The 13,092-nt window shown below is 42.4% G+C and overlaps 1 pseudogene; it reads left to right on the forward strand.

Annotated features, from left to right (window-relative positions):
- Window positions 1-7,937: 7,937 nt before the first annotated feature.
- LOC126471713 (5S ribosomal RNA) lies at window positions 7,938-8,054 on the forward strand (annotated as a pseudogene).
- Window positions 8,055-13,092: the final 5,038 nt, after the last annotated feature.

Raw genomic sequence — 13,092 nt, forward strand, 5'->3', positions numbered from 1 at the left:
GAAACCAGATGGCGCTATGGTTGGCCCGCTAAATGGCGCTGCCATAGGTCAAACGGATATCAACTGCGTTTTTTTAAGTAGGAACCCCCATTTTTTATTATATATTCGTGTAGTACGTAAAGAAATAGAATGTTTTATTTGGACCACTTTTTTCGCTTTGTGACAGATGGCGCTGTAATAGTCACAAACGTATAAGTACGTGGTATCACGTAACATTCCACCACTGCGAACGGTATTTGCTTCGTGATACATTACCAGTGTTACAATGGACCGTTTACCAATTTCGGAAAAGGTCAATATCGTGTTGATGTATGGCTATTGTGATCAAAATGCCCAACGGGCGTGTGCTATGTATGCTGCTCGGTATCCTGGACGACATCATCCAAGTGTCCGGACCGTTCACCGGATAGTGTTCAGACACATGTGAAACGTCAACCATGACCTGCAACAAATGATGATGCCCAAGTAGGTGTTTTAGCTGCTGTCGCGGCTAATCCGCACATCAGTAGCAGACAAACTGCGCGAGAATTGGGAATCTCAAAAACGTCGGTGTTGAGAATGCTACATGAACATCGATTGCACCCATTTCTATGCACCAGGAATTGCATGGAGACTACTTTGAACGTCGTGTACAGTTCTGTCACTGTGCACAAGAGAAATTACGGGACGATCACAGATTTTTTGCACGCGTTCTATTTAGCTACGAAGCGTCATTCACCAACAGTGGTAACGTAAACCGGCATAATATGCACTATTGGGCAACCGAAAATCCACGATGGCTGCGACAAGTGGAACATCAGCGACCTTGGCGGGTAAATGTGTGGTGCGGCATTATGAGAGGAAGGATAATTGGCCCCCATTTTATCGATGACAATTTAAGTGGCGCAATTTATGGTGATTTCCTACGTAATGTTCTACCGATGTTACTACAAGATGTTTCACTGCATGAGAGAATGGCGATGTACTTCCAACATGATGGATGTCCGGCACATAGCTCGCGTGCGGTTGAAGCGGTATTGAATAGCATATTTCATGACAGGTGGATTGGTTGTCGAAGCACCATACCATGGCCCGCACGTTCACCGGATCTGACGTCGCCGGATTTTTTTCTGTGGGGAAAGTTGCAGGATATTTGCTATCGTGATCCACTGACAACGCCTGACAACGTTCGTCAGCGCATTGTCAATGCATGTGCGAACATTATGGAAGGCGAACTACTCGCTGTTGAGAGGAATGTCGTTACACGTATTGCCAAATGCATTGAGGTCGACGGACATCATTTTGAGCATTTATTGCATTAATGTGGTATTTACAGGTAATCACCATGTAACTGCATGCGTTCTGAGAAAAAAGTTCACAAAGGTACATGTATCACATTGGAACAACCGAAATAAAATGTTCTGTATTTTAATTTAAAAAACCTATCTGTTACCAACTGTTCGTCTAAATTTGTGAGCCATATGTGAGCACAGTGTAACAGAAAATTTATTTTCTTAAATTAAAAGAAATTGTTGTGGAAACGAACATTACGGAAGGCTAACTACTCGCTGTTGAGATGAATGTCTCTACACGTATTGCCAAATGCATTGAGGTTGACGGACATCATTTTGAGCATTTATTGCATTAATGTGGTATTTACAGGAAATCACGCTGTAAGAGCATGCGTTCTCAGAAATGATAAGTTCACAAAGGTACATGTATCACATTGGAACAACCGAAATAAAATGTTCAAACGTACCTACGTTCTGTACTTTAATTTAAAATACCTATCACAGCGCCATCTATCACAAAGCGAAAAAAGTGATCCAATTAAACCATTCATATTTCTTTAAGTACTACACGAATATGTAATAAAAATGGGGGTTCCTATTTAAAAAAACGCAGTTGATATCCGTTTGAAATATAGCAGCTGCGTCTAGCGGGCCAACCATAGCGCCATCTGGTTTCCCCCTTCAAGCTAGACAAGTTTCGTTCTTTGTAGTTTTTTCGTTTGACGCTTATTTCGTGAGATATTTGGCCTGGTCACGATCAATGGATTACCCTGTATAGTGGGATAGAACACCACAGCATCCGGAAGCCAAATAAAGAGTGCAATAGTATCTCATAGTTGGGAACAGAATAAATCGTGTGTTTGACCCTGCGCAAAACTCCTTTAGCGTATTAAACACCAACACAGTATTTGCCATGTGCTCCACTGTTCTTTGTGGCAATCTCTTCCATGTATTATCAACTAACGAATAACTTACTGTGTGGTTATACCTCACCAGAATATTGCAAACTTCAGTCTTTAGCATAGAAAAGGGGGTTAGACAGCCACAAACGATGTCGTCTCTAGTAGTAGCAAGTGTTAACATGAATTCTTCGAAAGTACTAAACATCCGTCAGCTAATAGGGAGGATGACGATGCCAATCAACGAACGCTTTGGTTTGTGGTTGTTTCTGGACAACCTGAATAACCTTGTTTCTAACATTGGCAACATAAACTATCCTGCAAATGGTATGCTCCTTAGCAATAACAATTAGAGAACAGTTTTGCGATAACATTATGCTAGTTTAAATCTGTGATCAAGTGAACTGTTAAAGAAGGAGATGTGTGGGTCATTTAATTATTAATTATATAGTTAGTTCTAGAAGTTTAGCACTGCAAGACATGGTGCAATGTAAAGCTACTGTTTCGCATCACAATACAGCACTGAGAGCAGTACTGGAAAAAATCGGCAAGGAAGCATTGCAAATGATTTCGGAGAAATGTAGGAAACGGGTGGCTATACCATACAGGTAGAGTAGATCTTTATGATTTGGACATAACGCCATATTTTGCTGCGATTTTTAATAAAATGGGGACGTGTGAGTATCTAATCACAAAGTACGGCTTCAGTATGGAAGGAGATTGCTAGGGAACCAGCAGTGTGATTGTGGACAACAGGAATTCAGTTAAGATAGACTGTTTAACGTTGCTGCGCTAGAATCATAGAGTAAAGATATTGAAACAGGACTAGAGTCAGATTTGTTTTGTGCTTTCAAATTCCTTTATTACGCCTCTCCGCCGGGATACATTTCAAACAGCGGCAGTGTGGCTGAGGCATCCAGTTGCCTCCCTCGTGAGTGTGTGTGTGATGTCCAGCAATGCCGTGGCTGAGTGGTGGCGTAACACCACTGCTTCTGTCAGAGACTTCTCTGGGCCTCGCAGTGGCGACTGACGCAGGGGTGATATCTCGATGCTGCGTCGCCCACGTCCCAACTGCAGGAGCGCTGGGGTCGGTGCACTATGTCCAAGGGCTCGGCAGGCCCCACAGCAGTGGCTCTGTGTCTCGTGTCTCAGGGCAGGTATGGTCGAACTTTGGACTCCGTACACCAATTCTTGCGGCATCCCATGTATCATAGCCCCGTGGGGGAAGTGTTGCGATACTAACACAAAAATAAAATAATTCAAATGGCTCTAAGTTGTGTGTTCAAATGTGTGTGATATCTTATGGGACTTAACTGCTAAGGTCATCAGTCACTAAGCTTACACAGTACTTAACCTACATTATCCTAAGGACAAACACACACACCCATGCCCGAGGGAGGACTCGAACCTCCGTCGGGAACAGCCGCACAGTCCATGACTGCAGCGCCTCAGACCGCTCGCCTAATCCCGCGCGGCGGCTCTAAGTACTATGGGACCTAACATCTGAGGTCATCAGTCCCCTAGACTTAGAACCACTTAAACCCAACTATTCTGAGGACATCACACACATCGATGCCCGAGGCAGGCTTCGAACTTGCGACCGTAGCAGCCACGTGGTTCCTGACTGAAGCGCCTAGAACCGCTCGACCACAGCGGCCGACTACCACAAGAATATTTCACAATAAAAGTAGCTAGGTATTTATACGCTTACAGGTTCTGCATGCTTGGGCTTTGCTACGACTTGTGGCACTTAAACTAAATGTTTCCACAATGCCAGTTTGGAAAGGCTTCCGCCTTCTTTTGCCTAGGTTCAAGTGGCTCTGAGTACTATGGGACTTAACTTCTGAGGTCATCAGTCCCCTAGAACTTGGAACTACTTAAACCTAACTAACCTAAGGACATCACACACATCCATGCCCAGGGCAGGATTCCAACCTGCGACCGCAGCGGTCGCGCGGTTCCAGACTGTAGCGCCTAGAACCGCTCGGCCATCCCGGCCGGCTTTGCCTAGGTGCTGCTGTTTCAACCATTTGCGCACCTTGCTTCGCTGGCTTGCCTCGTAATGCACGACGGCTGTGTTGAGTTTTGTAAGGCATAACATCCCTCCACACCTGTGATTCAGCTGTAATCTGCTTCTTACTTTGCGCATTTATGACCAAATACGCTGCGTGCGCTACATTTCCCTCCTTCTTAGTCCGCAGCTCGTGGTCGTGCGGTAGCGTTCTCGCTTCCCACTCCCGGGTTCCCGTGTTAATTCCCGGCGGGGTCAGGGATTTTCTCTGCCTCGTGATGACTGGGTGTTGTGTGATGTCCTTAGGTTAGTTAGGTTTAAGTAGCTCTAAGTTCTAGGGGACTGATGACCATAGATGTTTAGTCCCATAGTGTTCAGAGCCATTTTGAACCTCCCTGTTAACAAGACTCAGTCGCCCGGGTTGCCTTAACTCGACTATTTTTACACTTAGATGACAGATCCTTGTGGCTGTCCCAAATGCCTCCAGTCCATTCTTTCAGGATAATTTTTACCAATATGTTCCCTTAGTTTTCTGTTCAATTCAGTATATTGCTAAAGCTCTCCCTCAGGAGTCTATGAGGCTCTGGGAATCCAGTATGCCTGAATCTGAGCATTGCCTGAGTCCGGACTTCGTTTAGTATGCCTGCGAGAGTGGAACTGTCGCCAAGGCTAAATGTGGGCCAACACCGTACTGAAGTCCGACATCACCGATGGAGGGCGCCACGAACTTGTAAGTCATTTCAGCCAGGTGAAGGGATGCTTTTGATCATATAGTGTAAACAAGGACTATACTTAGCAGAGTACGTGTCGCTGCAATAGATAGCATTACAATTATCAAATACGTTTCTCTCTAGTGCTGACTCTGCCTGTACTGCCTCACATGCTGCATCAATGTCTCTACGGACATTCGCCCCTTCTGATCGGTATTGAGTTCGTTTGTGGACTGCATTAACTCGGGTCCCAAGGTCTTGTTTATCACAGATTCACAGCTGGTAGCACTTCCATGGGTTAACATTGGTACCGTGCCTTCTTACCTACTACTGGAAAGGAAACTGAAAGCTCACCTTTGCCCCATCAGTCCTTCCTTCTACTGTGGCTCGGTTAAAATAAAAGGGTACTTTTTTGATTAGGTTCCAAGACCAATCCTAACTCTGGCGGTACACTATGTAATCAAAAGTACCCAGACACCTCCAAAAACATACGTTTCTCATATTAGGTGCATTGTGCTGCCACCTACTGCCAGGTACTCAATATCGACGACCTCAGTAGTCATTAGGCATCGTGAAAGAGCAGAATGGGGCACTCCGCGGAACTCATGGACTTCGAACGTCGTCAGGTGATTGGGTGTCACTTGTGTCATACGTGTGTGCGCAAGATTTCCACACTTCTAAACATCTCTGGGTCCACTGTTTCCGATGTGATACGGAAGTGGAAACGTGAACGGACACGTACAGCACAAAAACGTACACACTGATCTCGTTTGTTGGCTGACAGAGACCGCCGACAGTAGAAGAGGGTCGTAGCGTGTAATAGGCAGACATCTATCCAGACCATCACACCGGAATTCCAAACTGCATCAGGATCCACTGCAAGTACTATGACAGTTAGGCGGGAGGTGAGAAAACTTGGATTTCATGGTCGAGCGGCTGCTCAAAAGTCACACACCACGCCGGTAAATGCCAAACGACGCCTCGCTTGGTGTAAGGAGCGTAAACATTGGAAGATTGAACAGTGGAAAAACATTGTGTATAGTCACGAATCACGGGACACAATTTGGCGATCCGATGGCAGGGTGTGGGTATGGCGAATGTCCAGTGAACGTCATTTGCCAGCATGTGTAGTGTCAACAGTAAAATTCGGAGGCGATGGTGTTATAGTTTGGCCGTGTTTTTCATGGCGGGGGCTTGCACCCCTTGTTGTTTTGCGTGGCACTATCACAGGACATGCCTACATTGATGTTTTGAGCACCTCCATGCTTCCCACAGTTGAAGAGATGGCGATTGCATCTTTCAACACGATCGTGGTCCTGTTCATAAGGCAAGGCCTGTGGCGGAGTGGTTACACGACAATAACATCCCTGTAATGGACTGGCCTGCACAGAGTCCGGACCTGAATCCTACAGAACACCTTTGGGATGTTTTAGAACGCCGTGCCATGCCTCACCGACAGACATCGTCTCCTCAGTGTAGCACTCCATGAAGAATGGGCTGCCATTCGCCAAGAAACCTTCCAGCACCTGATTGAACGTGTGCCTGCGAGAGTGGAAGCTGTCACCAAGGCTAAGGGTGGGCCAACACGATACTGAATTCCAGCATTACCGATGGAGGGCGCCACGAACTTGTAAGTCATTTTCACCAGGTGTCCGCATACTTTTGATCACACAGTGTATCTCTTTTTGCACTTTCCATAGCTCCTCAGGTACTGTTCCGGTGACAATAAGTTCATTCCTGTTTGGCCTCGCAAAGTTTGCTGCGTAGTTTCCCGTAACTTCGCTACCTCACTTCGTGGTTTCCACAGGCTGTCCTCCATGAATTGTAACTATTTTGCTACCACTACTTCCTTGCTCAATATTTCTGCCTCATTAAGGCTGGGGTACGTACATTTGCGACGGTGTGAGGTACGATATACGGACATGAACGCACATTGAAAGTTCGCAGGCTGCCGTGATTATGCTAGTAGCGCCGGAGGAGACTTTAGTATTAATTGAGTAATTAGACTTTTGCTGCACGTAGTTGTTGCTTGCTTGCACAATGGAGGGATTTTGTCAGATTTCTATATGCATAGATTGAGAGTAATTTTTGTATGTTTGTTATGGCCAGAGACCTGATTATTGATTACAGATACTGTGGAACAAAGTTGTTGCTAATTATACTGTCGAACAAAAATAAAGGTCTGAGTATAGTTCGTCAGTGCATAAATCATCAATTTTGTGAATATTGAAAATTAAAGTTTTTTAGTTTCTTCTATTTTACACCGCTTAAGGCTTGTTGACCAAACCTCTCCTGTTCATTCAATATATATATATATATATATATATATATATATATATATATATATATATATACTATTATAGGCTTCAGTAGTTGTGACCATGCATTTCACTCTGCAAGGATAGCAGTATTTCTTTTGAATTTTTTTATCATGTTGCTGGTCAGGCAGTTGCGGCGGCAAGACGAGGTAAGTTGTCTTTTGCGTACAAGGAGCATTGCAGTATAGTTGCTCAGAGACACTCGAGAATATTTTAAAACTCACAGTCAGATGTTAGAGAATTGATTTTTTCATGATTTGTTTTTCTTCGTGATCAGTCAGAATTCTATTATTGTCAGAGATGGAGGATTACACATCTCTGTACGTCTTTCACCAGAACAAATAATAATTATAATATATCGAAGTTTAATAAAAATCATACAACTTTCAACAGTTCACATAAATATCTCGAAGACATGAGAAAACCAAAAGTTTTACAGAAGAATCCACTCTTTCTCTCCTCGCTGAATTATCGTTACTTGATGCCGAAGACCATCGTTCAGAGCACTTTATCGTTTGTACTGAAATCCGAAAACGAATGAAATTCACTGTCAGTACTTCAAAAATAGGACTGACCACTTAATGCCTCGTGATGGCTGGGTGTTGTGTGATGTCCTTAGGTTAGTTAGGTTTAAGTAGTACTAAGTTCTAGGGGACTGATGACCATAAATGTTAAGTCCCATAGTGCTCAGAGCCATATGAACCATTTGAACTGACCAGTTAATAATTGGCAACGGCCTTGCCGCAGTGGATACACCGGTTCCCGTGAGATCACCGAAGTTAAGCGCTGTCGGGCGTGACCGGCACTTGGATGGGTGACCATCCAGCCGCCATGCGCTGTTGCCGTTTTTCGGGGTGCACTCAGCCTCGTGATGCCAATTGAGGAGCGACTCGACCGAACAGTAGCGGCTCCGGTCAAAGAAAACCATCATAACGACCGGGAGAGCGGTGTGCTGACCCCACACCCCTCCTATCCGCAACCTCAACTGAGGATGACACGGCGGTCGGATGGTCCCGATGGGCCACTTGTGGCCTGAAGACGGAGTGCTGCTGCTGCTACTTAATAATTAATAACATCACGTTATACATTACGTATAGATTCTGTCGTACACAAGCCGAGAATGTTGCTGATGGTGTTGATACCTCTCGAGGGGAAGGATATTAGTGTTTAACGTTTCGTCGACAACATGGTCATTAGCGACGGAGCACAAGCTCGGATTAGGGGAGGATGGAGAAGGAAAGCGGCCGTGCTCTTTCGAGGGAACCATCCCGGCATTTGCCTTAAGCGATTTAGAAAAATAACGGAAAACTTAAATCAGGATAGCCTGACGCGGGTTTGAACTGTCGTCCTCCCGAATGCGAGTCCAGTATGCTAACCATTGCGACACCGCACCGAGTGATACCACTCGAACTTGACACACAAAAAGTAGAATCCACCATATGATTCATAGTATTTTAGTGTAAGAGTTGTACTTCTCAGCCGGCCGGTGTGGCCGTGCGGTTCTAAGCGCTTCAGTCCGGAACCGCGTGACCGCTACGGTCGCAGGTTCGAATCCTGCCTCGGGCATGGATGTGTGTGATGTCCTTAGGTTAGTTAGGTTTAAGTAGTTCTAAGTTCTAGGGGACAGATGACCACAGATGTTAAGTCCCATAGTGCTCAGAGCCATTTGAACCATTTGTACTTCTCAAAGCCAACGAACGATACCATTAATCCTGCAAAGGGATTTCGTGATCATAAGGGTTTTGATGAGTATACAATGCAGACGCGTATGTCAATCTTTCAGGGCTGTTTGTCATAAGATCCTAATTTCATATCTCTGTTCGGACATGACGATGCAGTAATGTAGCAGAAGCTGTTATTGATTCAGAATTGTTACAGCTGTGCAACAAAATTGGACGAAAGGAAGACATCGAAGCAATTCACGGTGTAAATCAGCAAATTTGATCCGCAGATATTGTACCGAAATCATGTGATACAATAGTGATTCTGCGTGACACAAGCCCTTGACAGGTTTCCCGAGATATGTAACATCAATATTTATAGAATTCACGACCGATTCCAGGTCTGTAACTGTGAGATTTTTAATCATTCACACAGAATACGCAGTAGCCTTGAAAAGTAGGAGAATGACCATAAATTAAACAATCACGGTGAAATTGGGAGTTTAGTTACAGTTTTTGATATAAGATGTCAATGTATAGGGTGAAGTGTTATGTACTCTCAACTGATCAATATCCTGCCGTATTCCTGCTTCATATTAAATATTCAAATCCCAAACTTCATTTGAAACATTTCAGAGTCTAACTACGTCAAATGTGTTTCAGTTCCCACAACCTAGGAACGAGTTTTCATTCTGGACTTACGTAATAACCCATCACAAGTGAGGCTTCAACTTTCACTGTGGGGTGGTGTTTTGTATGTGATGTGTGCATAATTATGTATGTGTACCCAGCTTTCCCACTTTTGAAGAACTGAAGTGAATTTTATACGTTTTCGGATTTCATTACAAACGATACAGTGCTCAGAACGATGGTCATCGCCAACAAATAACCTGGATACTTTCATACGAGTCCTGATTTCTAACATTTGTTAATATATCTTATGAGAAGAATGCCTGCAAGCCTCCAAATTGTTTCAATGTCTTCCTTAACCAACGTGACCTGGGATTCACTTCTTTTCAGTCAACACGAGGTTGCATTAATCGAAGAGGCAGACAAGAGTCACCAAGAATAACTCCGAAAGTATGACAGGAGCTGAAAAGTTTGTGGGACAAAAGTTGCATGGGAGAACGGGGGCCATAATATGACGTTGGTTTTTTTGTTCTAGGTGGGGTCTCTTTAGAGATATGAAGGTCAGCTTTGTTTTTTTTTTAAATAGGATGCTACAGTTTGGTACTTATTTTCTGATAGCGGCTATCGAGACGAATCCAATGATGTGTAACAGTAACATCTTTGAAGGTCAACGAAGGCCACAAAGGTGGCATGGACGTCCATTTACTGAAGGTGATCGAAGTGATGACCATTAGTATCAATGCAGTGCTGCAATCTTCTTGTCATGGACTGAGTGGTATCCCGTATCACATCGGTACTTATCGAAGTAAATGCTCTGACAATTCTATCTCGTATATCGTGCAAATAGTAAATATTCCCCGAATACGGCGTATCCATCCAATGTGCCATTGACATGTAAACACCATTCGACGGTTTCGCAGTACAACACTAATAGGAACGGTAAGATTAGTGTCGTCGAATCAGTCGAATGTACTTCTCATTTACGGAGAATGCCAACGAAATTCAGTGAGAGCTAGAGACTTATACCCCGAAAGATATCCTTAACGTACTCACCCTACACGTCGTACATTTAAATATGTGTACGATAAACTGAGAACAACTGGATCTTTAACGCATCGGAAACATATCCGGCAAAGGAAAACTACTAACGAGGAAACGGAAATTGGTGCTCTTGCCACTGTGGTTCGAAATCTTTGTGTTAGTTCGCGTCAAGTCGCGAGGGAATCTGGCATGAGCTAGTGAGGTCTTGTTCGTGTTCTGCATCACCATAAATATCATCCTCCCATATCAGTCTCCACCAAGAATTAACTGCTACGGATTGTATGCCTCGCAATGAATTCTGCGAATGGGCTCAACTTCATATTCAGAGGGATGACACATTTATTAATTTGATTTTATTTACTGACGAGGCTACATCCTCGAACTATGGAAATGTTGAAATAGTGAAACTGGAAAATATGGAAATAAAATGTGACTTTAACAGAAGAGGTACTTTACACATTCCCTTCGATAATTTCTCTTGACAACTGTAATTTAATTTAATTAAAAACGTAATTATGGAAATACTAGGAATGCGGTCTTTCAGTTCTTAGGAGAATCTTGTACAGTTGAGATCATTTTTCATTAAATTAATGTTAGTATTTCGTTATGAGATGTTTTACACACAAAATCAAATTGTCCATGAGATTCTGCTATATTTGCTGGTAATAAACAGCTTTCAGCTTTCCGATTAACTGTATTAACGGAACCTTTGAATTTTATCTCCCATGCTGTAGTAAACTTAAACATTGTCACTCTTTCAAATAGAAAATCCCTGAGCACTTCAAATAGAACATCAAATACAGTAAGCGTAAGCTTCAGAATACTGATTATCCACATAAAATTTGTTGAGAATATCAGAAAAATATAGTCTGAGTTCACATACTTCTGTAAACCTTTCGCTCACATCTTCTAGTGGGCCGTCCTCCCCCCCTCCCCTCCCCTAAAAAAAGGGAATTGGATCATTCTTTCGTTTCACAATTTACACTATAGAGACACAGTATTTACGGAATACACATAGGCATTATACACAATACATCAATACATACGATAAATTAATTTTCCTTTGTCTTATTATGGTGCTTTACTACTGACTATAACACTTTTTTAAGAATGACTTACGACTCAATACCTTTGACAAAGTTGCTGGTTCTAGGCGATGCGCTTCCATTGTGTTTCACCAATGACAATCACAATTAGCGTGTATGCCAACCGCATCTCTTATTCCTAATTGTTCATCTTATTTGTCCCTCAGTGCACTCATCTTGTTATGTGTGCTCCTAATTTTCCCGTGTTTCCAACCATTATTACATTTAATATGGGTGCGTGAAACAAAAACACATATTTTATAAACAAAATAAAAACAATAGTGTACATTTCCCTTGGAATGAATATTTTAATAATCATTTTTCTTATCATGCCCAAATCGGAAATTTAAAAAAAGTTTCAAGCTGCTTGTTTTAGTAATTAGTGTTTTCTTTGTTTTTAAATACATTTTATCAGGTAATTAGTCTATAATAAACGACTAATTCGTCAGACGAAATACTACTATGTACATTATTTCATTAAAATGATTCTCCAGTTTCTACGTCCATTTACTAATGAGGTCATTACATTATTTATTTAATTGATCACTTAACCATAAATAATGATCCACTACATGAAAACAATTATACATATGCAGTGCATTTATCCATATTTTTTGACATAACATATCGCCTCGGCCACGCGACTCAGAGGATATTAGCACCTCTCCATCCGTCCCGCCCCTTTCAATACCTTCCCGGCCCCAAACACGCGCTTGACTCTGGGCCCTCGCGAAGCTCATTCCACTTCTGCTCCTTATTTCCATCCATCATTTATACCTTATACACCTCTCATTACTCTGCATTCGAAATGTGTGATTTCTACTGGATTTCAGTACACTGCTCCTAATACACTGCTCTTCAAAATTCTCATAATACGTGTTTACCTTGTTCTTAATGTCGAATGATGTCTCGTCAATTTTCATTAATGTTGAACATTTCGAAAATACGTGCTTTTGCCTTGAAAACAAATTGTGTAACCTTCCTTTACCAGCTTCGTATGTTTCTTTTATTCTGTCAGTAACATTATACAATTTACCGTCATTCTTCATCAAGTTTGTACTGTTTGAAAATACTATTCCTTATACTACTTTGTTAACAATATTAATTTCACTTACTTCTAACTCTTATTTTATTGTTGACCCATTTTTTTCACTGAATTTCTGACTATTATTTTTCTTTCCTGCTTTAATTTCACATTTACTGTATTCTTATTGAAAACATTCACTGATCGTTGCCACACAGTATCGCTTTATTGCTTTTTATCAATAATTGCAAATTTCGTTGTATTTCTGTACCACTCACCTTAATGGTCGTTTTGCCTGTATCAAAATACACGACGTCAGCATGATGTACCAACAGATTCCTTCCCACAATGAAACTGATATCTCGACCTGATACCAACATGTCAATAATTGCCACTGCTTTTTATGTACATTTAAGTTTCATTAATATTTCGTATCTTTACT

The sequence above is a fragment of the Schistocerca serialis genome, chromosome 3, assembly GCF_023864345.2.
Source record: "Schistocerca serialis cubense isolate TAMUIC-IGC-003099 chromosome 3, iqSchSeri2.2, whole genome shotgun sequence".
NCBI classification, from domain to species: Eukaryota; Metazoa; Arthropoda; class Insecta; order Orthoptera; family Acrididae; genus Schistocerca; species Schistocerca serialis.